Source organism: Hemitrygon akajei, chromosome 6, assembly GCF_048418815.1.
Source record: "Hemitrygon akajei chromosome 6, sHemAka1.3, whole genome shotgun sequence".
Classification (NCBI taxonomy): Eukaryota; Metazoa; Chordata; class Chondrichthyes; order Myliobatiformes; family Dasyatidae; genus Hemitrygon; species Hemitrygon akajei.
In genome coordinates, this window is record NC_133129.1 from 170133619 (window position 1) to 170153993 (window position 20375).

The following is a 20375-nucleotide window of genomic DNA, read 5'->3' on the forward strand; positions in this document are numbered from 1 at the left end:
ATTACCACATTTCCCAGACACTCGAATTGGTTTGGGTCATTTGGGACGGATCAACTCAACCCATTACGATTGATTTTCCTCCTTCATTTCGACTGCATTGAAAGCGCTTGTCAATGTATCGTCATTATAATCAATTTTCTACTTTGAAACTTAAAAGAAATTAAGTGTCTATCTATTTTTCAAATCAGCCTTTCTCCAGCCAGTGGACAGTTGATCAAATGAACAAATTCCTTTGGGAAATTCAACAGTTGCAAACTCCACAGTCTCAATTATTATGTAAATATAATTTTTTTAAATGAATAGAGGTAAACAATTTTTCCTGTCAATCATTCTTTTAAAGTCACCTTCATATGTCGTAAACTGTAAATGCTATTCACTTAATTCTGTTAGCTAGCAAGAAAGCCCAATTATTTGTAGATCCTATACTCATGAAAAAAAATTAGCAACCTATTTGTAGAAGAATAGAGAAACACTGACAATCTGTGACTCTCTCTACAACCTCTTAAAAAAAACATTTGGTGTGTTAGACTTTTTTTTAATTCATGTACCATAAAAAGCATTTTATCTAGGTGCATAATGGCTTGGTATGATGTACAGTTCAGTACATCACAGGAACCAGCCTCCTCTTAGTGGACTGTATATATACTTTTTGCTCTCTCATAAAGCACCCAGCTAATCAAAGACCCCTCCCAGACCAGGCATTCTCTGTTTTCCCCTCACCCATCAAGCAGAAGATACAACAGCCTGAAAGCACGTATCACAGGCTTCCACCCTACTGTTTCCAGATTCTTGAACGTAGCTCTTGTACAAGATGGACTCTCTACCTCACAGTCTAATTATGATCTTGCACTTTATTGATTTCCTGCAGTTTCACTTTCTCTGTAGCTGTTGCACTTTATTCTGCGTTGTTATTGTTTTACATTGTTCCACCTCAACGCACTATGTAATGATCTGATCTGTATGAACAGAATGCAAGACAAGCTTTACACTGTATCGTGGTACATGTGACAATAATAAACCAAAGCCAGAAGTTGAAACATAAGCATTGTTACATTGCACCTGATTTGAACAGAGCAAGATCCCACAATCAGTGGTGTTATATATTCCACATCATCTCCTCCACTCTCCTTAAGCGAGGGATAAATGGGAAAAAAAGAGGCTAGCAGAGATAAATTCTGTTTTATCTTCCCCAAATTATGAGCAGAATTAAGCCATTCGGTCTATAGAGTCTGCTCTGCCATTCCATCATGGCTGATTTATTACCCTTCTTAACCCTATTCTCCTGCCTTTTCCCTGTAACCTTTGACTGCCTTACTAATCAAGAACCTATCAGCCTCAGAATCAGAATCATTTCATTGCCAGTATGTGAAACATATTAGAATTGACTGTGGTTCAGTGCTACAATAAAACACAGGCCAATAATATAACAGACAACAGAATAGCAACCAACAATTTACAAGACAATAGTGCAAACAACCACTATCAAAAATTAGCAGAATGGTCGCATGCGTAAACGTCAATCAAACTTAAATGTGAACATATGAACAGCGCCAATAATTATCAACAGAATAAGGAGAGAAGGAAAATCCATTTAACAGATGTTGTGCAAGGACAGCTAAGGTTTGAGGGTATTACAGTTTAAATATACCCAATGACTTGGCCTCCACAGTGGTATGAGGCAATGAATTCCACAGATCTACCATCCTCTGGCTAAAGAAATCCCTTTTCATCTCTATTTGTGGTAAACTATGTATACCTGTCTGGACACGCCCCTCTGCTGTGCTCCTCTGGCTCCTCCCACAGACCCCTGTATAAAGGCGATTGGGGCACTGCTCCTCCCTCAGTCTCTGAGATGTCATGCTCCCTTTTTGCTGCTAATAAGAGCCTATCATTCACTTCCAGTCTCCGAGAGTTATTGATGGTGCATCAGTATTAAAGGAATATCCTATTCTGAGGCTGTGCCATATAAAGGGCATAAATATCCACCCAAAGCAAGAGAGTACTTTTTTTCAAAAATACCTCATTCACACCGTGGCAACTTTGACGGAACAATATTCTCAAATCTGAACTGTGGTGTTGACCATCAATCTGAAATTTTAAAGTGAACCCTTAACCAGAGTGCTACTGACTGAACCACTGTTGTTACTACAAGAGTGACAGGAACACTGAAGGAAAGAATACAATGAAAAAACAATGCTTCAGTTATCTCAGCGTGCCTACGGACTGATTGGCTTTCTTCTATCCTATAATTTGCCAGGAAAAGACTGAGACTATTCACAAATATTCATTCTTCAAACTGAAAAGAGAGATATAACATTGAACCGAGCAAAGGATGATTTTTCAGAAAAAGATTCCAAAACAATTTCTATTAATTCCCAGGTTACAAATAGTTGGCCAAACCAGCACTTATTCACTCTTCATTGATAGCTGGAGTTGTTGTTCACCCATTGCTCTTTGTGATGATTTGGATAGATGCAATCAAAAAGAAAAACTCTCAGAACCGTACATCGCCAAGGGCCTGTTTAGATAAAGGCATTGATTGTAGCAGACGAATATCCGTGGTTAAGTTTTTAAACAACCCTTTCAAAGCTAATTGGTAGAAGAAATAACAAAATCAAGCTCTTAAATAGACCTGATGGGATCTGAATGAATACCGAAAAAACACTGCAAATGTTCAGCAGGTCAAACAGCATCTACTGAATGAGAGAGGAAAAAACATTTCAAATCAACATCATACATGAAAGGTTATCAACAGCTAGTTCTTTTTTTTTAAATGGAGATACAGCACAGATCAGGCCACTCCAGCCCTTCTAGCTGCACCAACCAACAACTCGTGATTTAACCCTACACTAATCACAGGACAATTTACAATGATCGATTAATCCACCAACACGGTATGGCTTTGGACTGTGGGAGCAAACCTGAGCACCCAGAGGAAACACACATGGTCACAGGGAGAACGTAGAAACAACAGTGAGAATTGAACTCTGGTCACTGGTACAGAAAGGCATTTGTACTACCAGTCCACCCTTTCTAATTACTTTAATGGTGGCAGCAGGTATTTTGTACCTTAAAAGGATAACAGACTTTTCCTCTTTCCTCAAATGCACTCTGACGTGTTGAATATTTGTATCATTTTATATGCTTTATTTTAGATTTTCAGCAACTGCTTTGGAAGTCCAGTGCAATAGTTCTGAGGTTACTAATCCAACAGCATAATCAGAGTGCAATTATATCCAGTTACACAACACTAATATTGTATATGCTAGTACAGAAAGATATCAGTCATCTTTAATTGTTTTAGAATCCTGCAGCATAAAGACAGGCACTTGTCTTACTTCAAAGATGAGAGATTCTACAGATGCTGGAAATCCAAAGCAACACATACAAAATGCTGGAGGAACTTGGCAGGCCAGGTAGCGTCTATGGAAAAGAGTAAACAGTCTATCTTTTGGGCTGTGGTTGGAATACTTGCTTCCACTACCTTCTCTTGCCGCATGTTCCAGATTGCAACCAATATTTGGAAGATTAATAAACTCTTCACGGGCTTCCAACCAGGTCTCGTACCCAATCTGGAAGCCCGAGAAGAGTTTACTCCGCATCGATGCTGGGAAAGCACTAGATCCTTTTTCATTTGGATAATTCTACCACCCCTTCCCATCCACTCTAACCTGCTTTCACCTTTATTTGAAAGGCATATTCTCTGCTTTTCATAAAACTGCATTGAGCTACAATAAATGTTGGAGTCTCCAGTGATATTTATTTACCCATCACTTGTAAGAACACATGCCATCATAGACGCACACAATTGACTGATTATGCGTAGTGTGTCCCCTCACAAAAAATAAGAAATATCAAGACATCCCTATCATGAAATAACCTTACCCACATTGCAAATATGTTTCGATTTCAGTTGGATGTAAATTTACTTTTCAAAAAAAAAAATTGCAGATCTCATTTGCAAATGGGTTCAGTCTTTGAATTACATCAGAACCCCATTGGACATGAACAGCAGATTATTCAAGCTGAGGCCCTGTGGTCAACATCCCATTAAAGGTCAATAATTCCTCGTGCATTATGCAATAGTTCTCCAGGACTTTAACTCCATGTGGATTACAATTGGCACAAATTATTTACAGTATCTTGCTACTCTCCAGATGTGCATATTATTCCCATCATTCATTACAAAATGGAAGAATTATTCTGATCCAATGACATAGCAGCAATTTAATGGACCCCCCCCCCCCCATCGCCCCAAACCTAACGACAGAGTCTAACTCTCCTCTGAGAGATCAAGCAATTAGTTCTGCAGCTCAGAGGGTTCCTAACTGAAAAGCAAATTTGGATAGATTCTCAGTAAGCATTTGAAAAAAACTCCTCTCTTGGCTCAGAGGGTTCCTGCCCAAAAAAACAATCTGGTCAACAGACTGGTCTTCTTCATGGGTGGGGCCACAACAGGATCTCCGGGATGCTGAATCCCCAAATTCTACAAATCTATGGAAAGAAGGGTTTCCCAGACTCAGACTTCAAAGGAGTCCAGGTGGATTGACAATGGAAGCTTAAAGCACTACACCACAAATGGGAAATCAGGCTGTTCAAACTCCAGTCTAAGGGAGTGTCACTGGGCTGACAGCAGTCTCTTAAAGTTTAAAAAAGTGCCCCTGTACCTCTGATCCATTGAACGGAATTAACTTCCAAATGTCGTCCTGCCCTCAAACCAATTTCTGTTTTTTTTTATCCCCTCCTTGAAAGCACTAACATCACATTAAATCTGATCAATAATTCCAGTTAGAAACCCCCAAACCCCTCTATTACCCCAGTCACTGCACTGTAAACACTTTAAACCACTTTTTATAATGCTGTTTACATTGCAAATTCGTGCTGGTATTAATGTGTTTATGCACATTTCATTCCATACTCTAACCTTCAACTTATTTCTATATAATTAGTTATTATTGTTGAATGTTTTTATTTTTGTCTCATGTTGCACCAACATGCCACAGCAAATTCTTAATACATAAAGTACATGGTGAATTAATAAAGTTGAAGCTGAATAAAAGATGGCTATGATCATTAGAACACTGAAGGCCTCGATCTTCAAGTACAAGTTAAATAGGTGCGGCAAGGTAGCCTAGCGGTTAGCACAATGCTTTACAGATCCAGCAACTTTCCACAGCTGCCTGTAACGATTCAGCTCATTCTCCCCATGACCGTGTAGGTTTCCGCCAGGTGCTCTGGTTTCCTCCCACAATCCAAAGACGTACCGGTTGGTAGGCTAATTCATAATTTAAATTGTCCTATGATTAGGCTAGGGCTAAGTCTGGGATTACTGGGCGTCATGGCTCAAAGGGCCGGGAGGGTCTATACCATGCTGTATGTCAATTTTAAAAAATGCTTCTCGTTCCGGTGGCAGCAATCCCCTCACTCAGTGCATGACTTGAGGGTGAGGCAAAGGTTAAGAGTCTGAAATTTGACATTAAGTTAACCCTTCTGGGGGTCTGTGTAGTTGAGGCAAATCCCACCACAGGAACTGCACCTTTTGTGACTCAGCAAATGAAGCGTGTATTGGTTTAAGAAAACACAATCACTGTTGTAAAGTAACAGCCAATTCTCACACAGCAAACGCAGTCACAGCCACAACACAGAGATGTGGAACAGAAATCTCCAGAGATTTAGATCTTTCAAAAGGCTGGTAATGTAATGCAAGGAACAAATATTAGTGAGGTCACAAAAAGTTCATCTGTTGCTCTTCAATGAGTGTCTTGGAAGATTTTAAATAACAAAGTGAAGCTGTGCACAGAGTATTAAATTTCCAATAATCACAGAACATCTTCAAATACTGCACTGAAATGATCCCCAACATCATGGGGCCAACTCATTACCTTCTGACTATGTAGGCACCAAAATACATGAACAGAGAAAAGGGTGTCAAAAATCCTTGATACAGGTCAGAGCTTATTGAATACTGCATCAAGAGGCACAAGTGTAATAGTCTGATGTGATAAATATGGAACACAAAACAAACAGGCAGGAGGTCATGATAACACAAGCATTAGAAGCAGCTTCTCCTCCTCCTCCATCAGATTTCTGAATGATCCATGAACACTATCTCATTAGAATCAACTAATCTCACTTCAGTCACCGACTCACTTCAATACACTCCTGAAGAAGGGTCTCAGCTCGAAATATCGACTGTTCATTTCCATGGAGTTTGCCTGACCTGCTGAGTTCCTCCAGCAATTTGAGTGTCTCACTATCTCATTATTACTCCTTTCCACTATTTATTTTTGTAACTTACAGTAATCTTTATTTCTTGCACCGTGCAGCTGCTGTAAATCAATAAATTTAATGACATATGACAGTGAAAATTGTGTACTGTGCATTTGGAGAGAAAAAATTCAGGAACATATCATTCTGCTCTGCTTATATTGATACAGAATAGCCATTTTCAGATGGTTTGCCCAAAACTGGAAGCATCAGAACAAATTTCCAACCTTTCACAATGTGAATACTTAAATTCAGTTTTCAGTCATACTGCAACAAAAGACAAACTTATCTATCGGAACTTACTTATCACAGCCAATTTCGAAGATGGATTTACCGGGAGTCAAATACAGCAAAGAACTAAAAGCATCTCAGTTAACCAGGTTGACAGCTGTCCCTTTTGACAAAGCAATCTGATACAAGAATTTTGAACCTACTGTTATTTCCATTTTAAATTAAATCCTCTCACATCACATTTGCCTCACAGTGAAGCTGACAAAGCTTCAATCTCAATTTATTGAGACCTCTCTGGCCAAATGCTTTCGGCCAACTTCATCATTAGATACCGAAGTTGCAAGATCTGTTCAGGTAAATTGATTATTTTTGTCTTGTCCTGCTCTTGCTTCTCAGTTAATCATTTCAAAAGTAGTGAACAGATCAGCAAATCATTATAAAATCAGCCTTCCACCTTGCTGAAAACTGCCAATGCTTCAGACAAAACAGTTTAGGCCTTCTCGGTCAGCAATTTATCAGCAAGGTCAACTTAATTAACATCAACGAAACATTTATTTGGTACTCTTATTACGAGCACTCTCCACTTTGTCCTGCTAAAGAGTCTACTAGCCAATATCATATCATTTGATTGGCTGAGAGTACCCAGCCTAGAGTCATAGTCATAGAACACCACAGCACAGAAACAGGCACTTCAGCCCATCTAGTCTGTGCCAAACTATCGAACTGCACCCAGACCATTTGTCTCCATACCCCTCCTATCTCATATATGTTGAAATTGAACCAGTATCCAGCACTCCGCTGGCAGCTCATTACATACTCTCACAATCTGCTGAGTGAAGATCCCCCTCATGTTCCCCTTAAACATTTCACCCTTAACCCATGACCGCTAGTTCTAGTCTCTCCCAACCTCTGTGAAAAAGCCTGCTTGCATTTTCCTAATCTATACTCCTCATAAAATTATCAGTCTTGTAAGGAGTATTGAAACATGCCCCGTTCAAAAACCGGCATAGTCTCCAAATAATTTTGTAACAAATAGGAAGTAAATTGAATCCTAAATCAAAGGCCTTGCCCCAGGAGAGAATGAGCCATGTGGACATTCGATCACAGCAGAGGTAATCTCAGTAAAACATAAGGTAGTGATTGGGATTGGCAGGATCAATGCTAAGAGGCTGTCTCAGTCTACAACTTTGGCATGAAGCCTCAGATTGTGGGGCCAGCTATATAGGACAAATAAGAAACAATTCTTTATTCAGGGAGATGCAAACTTTTTGAATTCTTCATCCCAGAGGATTGTGGATGCTCGGTCACCAAGCATTTTCAAGGTTAAGACTGATACTATTTGGCACATCAAAGGGAAAGTTAATTTATGAGAATTTATCGATTGGATTTACAGCTTCCTGACCAACAGAAGTCAGCAGGTAAGGATGGGACAGGTCACCTTGGATATTCGAATCACCAACACCGGCGCCCCCCAGGGGTGTGTCCTCTCTCCACTGCTGTTCTCCCTCTACACCAATGACTGCACCTCCTCCAACCCCTATGTGAAGCTTTTGAAGTTTGCAGACGACACTACCGTCATCAGACTCATCCAGAATAGTGATGAGTCTGCATATCGACAGCAGGTGGACCAACTGGCGCTCTGGTGCAGTCGGAACAATCTGGAGCTGAACACGCTCAAGACAAAGGAGATGATAGTGGATTTCAGGAGACATCCCCCCGCTATGTCTCCCCTCACAGTCCTCAGCAGCCCTGTGTCCACCGTGGAGAACTTCAGGTTCCTGGGAACCACCATCTCTCAGGATCTGAAGTGGGAGCAGAACATCAGCTCCATCCTGAAGAAGGCCCAGCAGCGGATGTATTTCCTGCGGCTCTTGAGGAAATACGGTCTGCCTCAGGAATTGCTGCTGCAGTTCTACACTGAAGTCATTGAGTCTGTCCTGTGCACCTCCATCATTGTGTGGTTTGGAGCCGCCACCAAGCAGGATAGAACCAGACTACAGCGCACAGTGAGGACTGCCGAGCGCATCATTGGAGCCTCCTTGCCCTCTACTGTGGACCTGTACTCTTCCAGGTTGAAGAAGAGGGCGGGGACTCCTCCCATCCTGCGCACGGACTGTTTGATCTGCTTCTGTCTGGTAGGCGCTTCAGATCCCTCCAGACTAAGACTAATAGGGACTGGAGAAGTTTTTTCCCTACTGCGGTCACTTTGCTGAACAGTTAACTGCCGGCTAACTATTACTTGGATTGCACTACCTGTATGTATAATCTATATTTTCATTTATATTTATCATTATTATTGTTATGAGCAGAGAGACAACATCTGCCGGAAGTAAATTCCTTGTATGTGCATAGGTACTTGGCGATTAAAGTCTGATTCTGATTCTGATTGCTCTGTTCCCGTATTTGCTGGAGTTTAGAAGAATAACAGGAGATCTCATTGAAACCTATCAAGTATTGAAAGGCCTAGATAGAGTGGATGCAGAGAGGATGTTTCCTATAATGGGGCAGTCTAGGACCAGATGGCACAGTCTCAGAATAGAGGGACATCCCTTTAAAACAGAGATGAGGAGGAAGTTCTTTAGCCAGAGAATGTTGAATCTGTGAAATTCATTGCCACAGACAGCTGTGGAAGCCAAGTCAATGGGTATACTTAAAGCAGAAGTGGATAGGCTTCTTTTTATTTGATAGAGCATCAAAGGTTATGGAAGGAGGCAGGAAAATGAGGTTGAGTGGTATAATAAGTCAAACATGGAGGAGACTTAACGGGCCAAATGGCCTAATTCTACTCCTAAATCTTAAGGTTTTACAGAATCAAGAGATGTGGAAGCAAATTGTATGGAGAGAATAACAAGTTAAAGGTTCAGTCACAGCTCTGCTTGCTGACAGAACAGGCTTGAAGTGTGAAGGGAGGGGAGATGGCGTTGGCATATTGCCTTCTTTACCCCTAGGTCCTCATAAAAGCTCTGCTTGTAAACTGAGTGCTTCCAATCAGACTGATCATTGATCTATGGTGTAAAATTTGTTGTTTTTGACAGCAGCATAGTGCAATATGTAAAATTAAATTAAATTAGTTCAAAAAAGTAAGACAGTGAGGTTAATGGGCCATTCAGAAATCTGATGGCGGAGAGGAAGAAGCTATTTCTAAAGCATTGAGTGTGTCCTCGGGTTCCTGTACCTCCTCTCTCATGATAGCAATAAGAACAGGGACTGCCCTGGGTGGTGGGGATACTTAGTGATGGACGCTGCCTTTTTGAGTCTTTTCCTTCTGAAGGTGTCAACTGGCTGAGTTTACAACGCTCTGCAGATTCTTCTGAGCAATATGATCATTAGCTAACCACCCAGCAGCTCAAATCATACGCAGCAAATTATAAAGGGCAACTTAGAATCAGATAAGCAGCTGCCCAAAAATTCAAAAGAGCATTCCTCAAATCTAATTTAAGTTTGTATAGGCAAGAGACCCTACCTGAACATTTAACAAGGAACACTGCCACACACTTTGCAGTGTCTGTTCTAATACAATGAAAGGAAAGTACAGTGCTACAAATCCAGATAGTGGGCATATCAAAGCTACTAGATAAAGGACATTAATAAGACCTTGCTACTGTTATCCACATTTCAGATCGAAAGAAACCCCATTATTTCTGCAGTGAAGTCATCCCTTTGAAAAAGGAAATAATAATTCTTAAACAGATTTATGGCAGAGAAGAACTTTACAGCAATATTGCACTTTGGCTAGATTATGGAAAAGAATTCCATCCTATACGATCCTTCAGGATCAAGAACAAACAAGAGAAAATCTGCAGCTGCTCAAAATCTGAGCAATACATACAAACTGCCGGAGGAAGTCAGCAGGCCAGGTAGCATCTATGGAAAACAGTCCAGTCGACATTTCGGGCTGAAACCCTTCAGCAGGGCTGGAGATAAAAAAGCTAAAGGGTAGATTTAAAAGGTGAAGGGAGGGGAGAGAGAAACGCAAGGTGATAGGTGAAAGCTGGAGGGGGAGGGATGAAGTAAACAGCTGGGAACTTGATTGGTGAAAGAAGCAGAAGGCCATGGAAGGAAGGAAGGAAAGGGACAGGAGCATCAGAGGGAGGTGATGGGCAGTTAAGGAGGTAAGGTATGAGGGGGAAAATAGGATGGGAAATGGTTAAGGGGGTGGTGGGCATTACCGGAAGTTTGAGAAATTGACGCTCGTGCCATCAGGTTCGAGGCTACCCAAACAGAATAGGAGGTGCTGTTCTTCCAACCTAAGTGTGGCCTCACCACAACAGTGGAGGCAGCCATGGATGGACATATCAGAATGGGAATCAGAAGTGAAATTAAAATGAGTGGCCACTGGGAGATCCCGCTTTTTCCGGCGGACAGAGCGTAGGTGCTCGGCAAAGCGGTCTCCCAATCTAAATCGGGTCCGACCGATATACAGGAGGCCACACCGGGAGCGCCCCAACAGATTCACAGGTGAAGTGCTACATCAGCTGGAAGGACTGTTTAATGGCCCTTCAGGATCAAGGATGCTTTTATTTCCATTCTGTTAGCTCTGTGGTAGTTGATGAGGACCCACAAACTCTACCCCAGATCGGGTGGGATGTGAGAAACTGAGGAGTGATGTGTACCTTCTGTTTACACTGGGCTTCTGTGTGATCCCAATAGGTGCACAAACATCTCCATGCCATCCCTAACACCCCTCCGCTTTGAATGCTCATCAGCTAAGGATTCCCAGGAGTCAATGAGAATCTTGCATATTTTTGAGGATATTTTATGTATATTCCTGAATCTCTTCCCAAAACAACACACAGAATAGCTATTTTTTTCACCTGGAATTTCTGGAGTTCTCTACCTTAGAGGGTTGTGGAGGCCAGATCGTAGGGGTACTTAAAGAGAAGGCAGATACATTTTTGAAGGATTGAGGAATTGATAACTATGTGGAATTGGCACAGAAAAGAATTAGAAGCCTAGGGCAAGTCATCTTTGGTCATATTGCATAGCAAAATACACTTGAGGAGTTTGCTGGCCTACTACTGCTCAAATTTTCTTATTTTTTTTCCTCTTTTTCTCTCAGGAGTCAGATATCAAGCATGCAGAAGTCATGGCCCGCCCAATTGAGCCAAAGGAGTGTCATTGGTTCTTTAAGGCCTAAGAGACGATCATGACATTGGTGTGCTTAAGTTTCCAGTGGATGTGAATAATTTTGTAGAGACAGTGTTGGTGGTATCACTCCAGTACATTGAGGAGTCTGCTAGAGGCCATTCCAAGTTTCAGAAGCAAAGGTACAATGCACCGAAGTCAAGATCTTGACCTTCATTATTTTCTTCAGACTGGCAAAGCCTCTCTCCACACTGAAGCTTTTCATCAATTTTATACATTTACCGAGAGTTAGTTCCAAATAATAGCAAGTATCTACATCACGAGAATCACCTTGGGGTTTACTATTAGTGTTTTACTGTAGGGCAGATTTGGTAGATACTTTTGCTTTGTCATGATTGAGTGCAAGGACCAACTTCACATGTGTTTCAATGAACAAACTGACAATCAATTGGAGCTCGGCCTCTGGATGCACAGAAACCTACAAATGAACTGTGTAACTGGTTCTGAAGCTGAGCCAGTGTGGGCTGAATAGTCTTGTACTTTAGCTCTTCTCCATGATTGGTAGCTTGGAGGCAAGGTGCAGCCTTGATAGAGAGGCAAGAATGAAAAAATTACACAGCTTTGCTGCATACTGTATCTCATTAATGTCTGCTTGGCTAAAGTACAAACACTTCACCGCAAGTCAGAAGATTATGAACTTAAATTCAATGCAATACTTTTTCTTCTCCCATCAGCTGTCCATCGATTTCGATGTTGACTTAGGCCTGGGCAAGGTTGTATGGGAGACCGGCAGTTGCCCATGCTGCAAGTCTCCTCTCTCCACGCCACCGATGTTGTCCAAGGGAAGGGCAAGGGCCAACACAGCTTGGCACCAGTGTCATCGCAGAGCAATGTGTGGTTAAGTGCCTTGCTCAAGGACACAACACATTGCCTCAGTTGAGGCTCGAACTAGCGACCTTCAGATCACTAGATCAACGCTTGGCCACACGCCAACAAGGTTTAAATACAGTATTGAAGCATTAATGATTTGCATGAGATGAACCAATGCATTAGCCATATTGTCACAGCAATACAGTGTACTACTCACAAAATACAAATTTTCATTTATTATGCTACATTATCAGATATAAAATGAGAAAATTAAACAGGATGGAACAGGTTTTGTCCTTTTTCTCTCACTGAGCTTTCGAGCTTTCCCAGATTCCTTGACTCATCTGGCAAAAAAACATTGTTACTGCTGACATCGAAAGACATCCAATTAAATAGGAGATTCGCCCAAGCATTTCAGTACCCACCACCATCGATCTGGCAGGATTTGTGGTCAAGTGTAATAATAGTTGCATGTTCAGAGAAATTAATTTCACAGATCAAGAACAAATTTGAAAAATAGGTTATATTATCTGGCATATTTAAAACTTCCTTAAAATAGAGATTTTAAATATATCAACTTGGCAAGAGCAGGGTAAATATTACAATGAAAGGGTAGATTAAGAAATCTGTCTCATTTCTTGTTAAGTTCAGTTCAACCAAAATGTCAAATCTGGCACTCTTAATAATTATTTATCAAGCTGGTGTTAATATAGATTCACACAGTAAAACATTAGGCAAATGCATGTACTATTGATTGATGCACATAGGCAGTATTTAAATTGCTTTGTTATTTGGATTGAAATTACAGTCTTGGCTCAGCTGTGACTCAAAAGGTCATGAGTTCAGATCTCAATCTACAGATTTGAGACCAGTTTCCGATCTGACTTACCAATGCCATATTAAGAGAGTGACACTCTGTCAGAGATAGTCTTTCAGTAATGAAAGTAGTATTTATGATGACACAACTTTTGTTGGCAAAATCTGAAATGATGACAAGGAGGCATACAGGAATGAGATAGATCAGTGGGTTGAGTGGTATAACAATAATCTTGCACTCATCATCAATAAGACCAAAGAATTGACTGTGGACCAGGAAGAGGAAATGGTGAGAATACATACCAATCCCCAGCAGGGGGTCAGTTGTGGAAAGAATGAGCAGCTTCAAGTTCCTGTCTCAGAAGGTCTACCCTGGACCCAACATATTGATGAAATTACAAAGAAGGCAAGCCAACAGCTATATTTCATTAGTTTGAATAGACTTAGTAAGTCACCAAACACTACAGATGTAACGTGAAGAGCATTCTAAATGGCTGCATCCCCATCAGGTATGGAAGGCCAACCACACTGGATCAGAAAAAGCTGCAGAATGTTGCAAATTCAGCCAGCTCCATCAAGAGCAGTAGCCACCACAGCAGAGGACATTTTCAAAAGTTCATGTTTCAAAAAAAAAAAATCAGTCATCATTATTATGGACCTCCATCACCAAAGACATGCTCTCTTATTTCAACCAGAGAAGAGGTACGGCAGCCTGAAGACACACACTCTATGTTCTAGGAATACCTTCTTCCCCTTCACCAACAGATTTCTGAATGTACTATGAACCAACACACGAACACTACCTCAGTATTTCTGCTGTCTTTTTACACTTATTAATTTTTATATTTTTTTCTTATGGAATTTATAGTATTTTTTGTGTATTGCACCGAAATGTTGTGGCAGAACAACATGTCAGTGATATTGAACCTGATTCTGACCTTCTGCCCTCATACTAGGCTCAGAAGTTTGGGCTAAACATTTATTACCTTGGTCAATATTTATCCATGATCACACTGCTCATAGTTTTACCTTAGTATGTTCAAAGAGACTCACATAGTTCCTACATTCCAAAAGATTTGACAAGCCCCGCAGTTGGTCTGTCAATCCAAAGGCCACCCGAGCTGCCAAGTGGTTTTGGTTTCCTGAATTGGATTTGAGCTGCAGTTTCAAGGGACAAACTTTTGAAATTTTGATTCCACCAGTCCACGTCGTTTTGGCCCTTGCACTTCGTGTCTGCTGGCACTGCACTTTCTCTGTAACAATGACATGACATTCTGCATCCTGTTTTCTTTCTGCTACCTCAATGTGACAGTGACCGGGAGAGGTCACACCGTTGCTAGCAGCTAACAGCAATGTAGTTTCATACTCCAGATCTGACCTTTTAAACCCGAAAACTGCAGTGGAAACTAATGCATTAATATTGTGCTTTTAGGCCACTTAAATTCATTAGTCGAGAGGCAGGATGGAGATACGCCCTACCAGAAGAGGTGCAAGGCATTCTTTCCCTCCGCTAATCTGCATGTCACCCTTGGGCAAGGTGTAGCACCTGCTTATTTTCCCCCACCCCACCACCCGATCAAGATCATGTGAGGCCCTGGGGAGCAGGTCGTAAGAGCAGCTGATGTACATCACAAGTCCTGGTTATGTGACCACTGACACCAGGCAGACAATCTCTGAACAGTATTGATAAAGGCTGGGGTCACCAATCTTGCAAAGACACTGCCCAGTAGAAGGCAATGGCAAGCCATTTCTGTTGGAACAATTGCCAAGAACAATCATGATTATGGAAAGACCAGGATCACCCACGCCCTACAACATGGCACAAGAGAAATGAACAAAATGAACTAGCAATACTATGAACCCCAGACAGAGCTGACAGACTGGGAACAGATCACCAAGAAGGTGAGTATAGGAGCTGGAAACAGCAGGAAAAGCTCCATTTTCTCAGAAAATATGGCTAATATGGCAAGCGGGGTATAATTTTAAAGTGATTGTAACAAAGTATAGGAGGGAAGTCAGAGGTAAGTTTTGTACACAGAAAGTGATTGGTATGTGGAATGTCCTGCCAAGGATGGTGGTAGAGGCAGGTTCATTAGGGTCATTTAGGAAACTCTTAAATTGGCATGTGGATGTTTGAAAAATTGAGGATTATGTAGGAGGGAAGGGTGAGATTAATCTTAGAGTAGGTTAAACGACCAGCACAACACCATGAGCCTGGAAAGGCCTATACTACACTGTAATGCAGGATATGCATATAACGATATGCATGATACACACTTGCAAGGTGGTGCCGGCGTACATTGGCGACTCTCTGCAGGGTGTAGAAAGTTTTTCCAGTTTTCTTCTTAAATATTCTTCTTTTGAATTAATTTTGCTGCAATCTGCAGCATGTAAATTTCCTTTTAACAATGGACTACAAAATTACATTAACGATCTTCAGATCTCATGATAAACCATCAGCTGCAGTGGAGCCGTTAAGCTTTAAAGTCAACGCCATGGCAAAAACACAGCAGGAGAGGTGAATTCAAACCAAAAATGCCAAAGGGTGAGGCCTACTCTACCCTGCATCTTGTTGGTGAACGTGTAGTTGCTGGAAAATAAGATTGACAATTTCAGGGCAAGGCCTCTTATCGGGGGCAGATCTCAATTGTTTGTTACACTGAGACTGAGACTTGGTTAACAGCAAACACGCCAGAGGCAATAATCTGACCAAAAGGTCTTAGGATTTTCGGAATTGATCGAACCACGAACTCTGGTAAGGAAAAGTGTGGCAATTTTCTTTGGTGTTCAGACTTGGGGGTTACGTCGCCCTCTTGTTCCCCTGACTTAAAATACCTAACGATCAAATGTAGACCATTCTATTTGCCTCAGGAGTTCATGACCACAGTTTATATACCACAGCGGCTGATTATAAGCAAGCACTAGTGAAACTGCACAATGTCGTCTGCAGGCAAGAAACAGCCCATCCTGACGCATTTCAAATTATAGTCGGTGACTTTAGCCAGGCCTGTTTAAAGAAAACCCTGCCCAATTATCACCAGCATGCAACCTGTTGCACCAAAGATCACAACGCTGAGATCACTGCTACACTACAAAAAGGAATGCCTATCGTACATTCCCTTGTCTGCATTTTGGCAAACTAAACCATTTGACTGTACTCCTGCTACCTGCGTACAGCCAGAGCCTAAAAAGCAAGGCAGCAGAGATCAAGGGACCTAAGAGGTGATCGGGGGAAGCAGTCAAATGGTTACAGTTTGCCTTGAGTCAGTGGACTAGGTCGTGTTCAGGAAGCCATCTGGGGTCACAGCATAACCCAATCAGAAGCCCTGGATGAATCACGAAATCCGGAATTTGCTGAGAGCCAGATCAGAGACAGAATGCTCCAAGAGGGGTAGATATGATCTCTGGAAAGCCATCTCACAGGTGATGTGGAGATTCTGCAGTAGACTGGAATCAACAAGAGATGCTCGCTAGCAGTGGCAGGGTTTGAATACCATAACCTCCTACAAAGTTAAATCTAATGACACAGGGGACAGCAGAGCTTCGCTGCCAGATGAGCTCAATGCCTTCTATGTTCGCTCTAACCACCAGAACAGGGAGGAACCATCATGCATCTCCATGTCTTCTGATGATCCTTTGGTCTCAGTATCTGAAGATGATGTGCAGGCACTTTTCAAGAAAGTGAATCCAAGGAAAGCATCCGGTTCGGATGGAGTACCTGGCTGACTACTGAAGACCTGTGCTAACCAACTGGCTGGTATGTTCGTGGATATCCTCAACCTCTCGCTCCAGCGGTGCATGGTACCCATCTGCTTCAAGCAGGTTTCAACTGAACCAGTGCCCAATAAGAGCGTGGTGACCTGTCTATATGACTATCACCCAGTGGCATTTACATTCACAGTAACAAAGTGTTTTGAGAGACTGGTGTCGAAACATAGCAGCTCCTGTCCGAGTGGCAACTTGGATCCACTCCAATTTGCCTAATGCAACAACAGATCCATAGCAGATGCAACTCATTGGCTTCACACAACCCTGGAATACCCAAACAGTGGGATGCATAGATCAGGATGCTCTTTATCAATTACAGTTCAGCATTTAATACCATCATCCCCTCAAAACTAATCAGTAAACTCCAAGACCTGGACCTCAATAACCCCCTGTGCAATTGGATCCTGCATTTCTTCACCTGCAGACCCATCATTTCAGATTGACAAAAATATCTCCTTCACAATCTTCATCAGCACAGGCGTACCACAGGGATGCGTACTTAGCCCCCGCTCTACTTGCTTTACACCCATGACTGTGGGGCCAAGTACAGCTCCAACTCCACGTGCAAGTTTGCTGATGACACCACTGAAGTGGGCTGTATCAAAGGTGGTGATGAATCGGTACACAGGAGGGAGATTGAAAATTTGGCTGAGTGGTGTAATAACGACAACCTCTCACTCAATGTCAACAAGACCAAAGAACTGATTGTAGACTTCAGGAGAAGGAAACCAGAGGTCCATGAGCTAGTACTCATTGGAGGATCAGAGGTGGAGGAGGGCAATAACTATAAATTCCTGGGTTTCACCATCTCAGAGGATCTGTCCTAAACACATCATATAAATATAATTGCAAAGAAAGTACAACAGTGCCTCTACTTCCTCAGGAGTCTGCAGAGATTTGACATGTCATCAAAAACCTTGGCAAACGTCTATCGATGTGTAGTAGAAAGTATACTGGCTGGCTGCATTAAGGCCTGGTATGGGAACACCAATGTCTTTGAGTGGAAGATCCTACAAAGGTGTAAATCCAGTTCATCATGGGTAAAGCCCTCACAACCATTGAGCATGTCTAGGTGAAACTTTGCTGTAGAAAAGCAGCATTCATCATCAAAGATCCTCACCACCCAGGTCATGCTCTTTTCATGCTGCTGCCATCAGGTAGAAGGTACAAGTGCCTCAAGTCTCGCACCACCAGGTTCAAGAATAGTTGCTACCCCTCAACCATCAAGCTCATTCTATTTCTGTTGTTCCCACAACTGATGGTCTCACTTTAAGGATTCTAAGAATCTCAGGGTTGTATGTGGTGACATGTATATAATCTGATAATAAGTTTTACTTTGAACTTTAATGTTGTATTTTCTATGTCACTGGGAAAGGGTTTAGATAAGACTAAAGCACAGGGCCTAAGCCCACCCCGACTTCCAAAACATCCTCTTGGACAAGGTACAGTCATTAGAAAACAAGATTGAGGACCTCAGAACAAGTTAGCTTTATCAGAGGGACATGAGGGATCACACCAATTCCCCTGACACAGTTCTCCAGCCTGAGGGTTTTTTAATCCACTGCATAAACAGGACAGCAAAGTCAGGTAAGAGAAAAGTTTGATGCCTTTTATGCATAGTTGGTAGAGAAAACTATGACACACTGACACAAACTCCCACATCTCTAGATGATCCTGCAATCTCAATCTCTGAGCCCAATATTTGGACATCCTTCAGGAGGGCGAATGCACAAAAGGCACTGGCCAGATACTAAAGATCTGTGCAGGCCAACTGGCTGCAGTATCTACAGACATATTCAACCTCTCTTCCGTAGTCTGAAGTTCCCACCTGCTTCAAACCATCATCTATTGTACTGGTGTATTGGGATCTGCTTTGATAGCTATCATCCTACAGTATTTACATCAACCATAATGAAATTAATTTACAAGCTGGTTATGGTGTAAATAAACTATGTCATAGATGGCATGAGTTCACTTTAATTTCCCTCAACCACAACAATTCAACATTGGGTGCAATTTCTCTCACTCTTCACTCTGTTCTGAACCATCTGAAGAACAGGAACACAGACGTCAAGCTGCTGTCATTGACTACAGCCCAGAGCTTAACACAATCATTCCATCCAAACTCATCACCAAACTCCCAGACTTGAACCCCTGTACCTCCCTCGGTAACTGGATGCTGACTTCATCAACAGACCTCAATCAGTGAGGATTGCTAACACAACCTGCTCCTCACTGACTATCAACATATGTGCCTTTAAGGGTGCGTGCTTAGCCTCCTGCTCTACTCTCTATACACACAACTGTCTGGCTAAGCACAGCTCTAATACCACTTACAGATTTGTTGATGAGTCACAGGTGGCAATGAGTCAGCCTACAAGAGTGTAAAAGGACATCTGGTTCAGTGGCACCAGAACAACAACCTCTTGTTCAAAAATCAGTAAAAGTAAAGAATGATGGTTGACTTCAGGAAGGGGAAGACAAACAAGCACCAGTCTACACTGAGAGATCAGCACTGGAGAGAGTTAGTAGCTTTAAATCCCTGGGCATTAACACATCAGATGATTTGTTCTGGGCCCTGCTCATTGATGCAATCATAAGGAAGCACACCAGTATGGGGGTCAGCTTGTCATTAATCACTCTTAATAAATTTCTACAGATGTCCCATTGAAAATACTCTGACTGGTTGCATCATGGTCTGGTACCACAGTTCCGATCTGCAGGAATGAAAGAAGCTGTAGACACAAACAGACTCAGACAAATACATGGACAGAAAAGTTTGGAATCACCAGGTTCAAGACACCTTCTTCCCTTCAGTCATTCGGTTCTTGACCAACCCAATCACTACAGTATAGCGACACAATGACCACCATGATCACTTCGCACTAGAATGGACTTCTTCTGTTCCAGTTGTAGAATCATAGATAAACCTACAACACAATACAGGCCCTTCGGCCCACAAAGCTGTGCTGAACATATACATACTTCAGAAATTAGCTCGGGTTACCCATAGTCCTCTATTTTTCTAAGCTCCATGTACTTATCCAGGAGTTTCTTAAAAGACCCTATCATATCTGCCTCCACCACCATCAACCCATTCCACGCACTTATCACTCTCTGCGTAAAAAACTTACCCTGACATCTCCTCTGTACTTGCTTCCAAACACCTTAAAACTGTGCCCCATCATGTTAGCCATTTCAGCCCTGGGAAAAAGCCTCTGACTATCCACACAATCAATGCCTCTTATCTTCTTACACACCTCTATCAGGTCACCTCCCATCCTCTGTCTCTCCAAGGCCAAGTTCGCTCAACCTATTCTCAGAAGGCATGCTCCTCA

At 42.0% G+C, this 20375-nt stretch overlaps 1 protein-coding gene across 6 annotated transcripts in view; it reads right to left on the reverse strand.

The window, feature by feature from the left end:
- LOC140729684 (protein kinase C-binding protein NELL1-like) overlaps positions 1–20375 on the reverse strand; it is a 915540-nt gene that overhangs the window by 863579 nt on the left and 31586 nt on the right. The gene's annotated exons all lie outside the window — the stretch shown is intronic.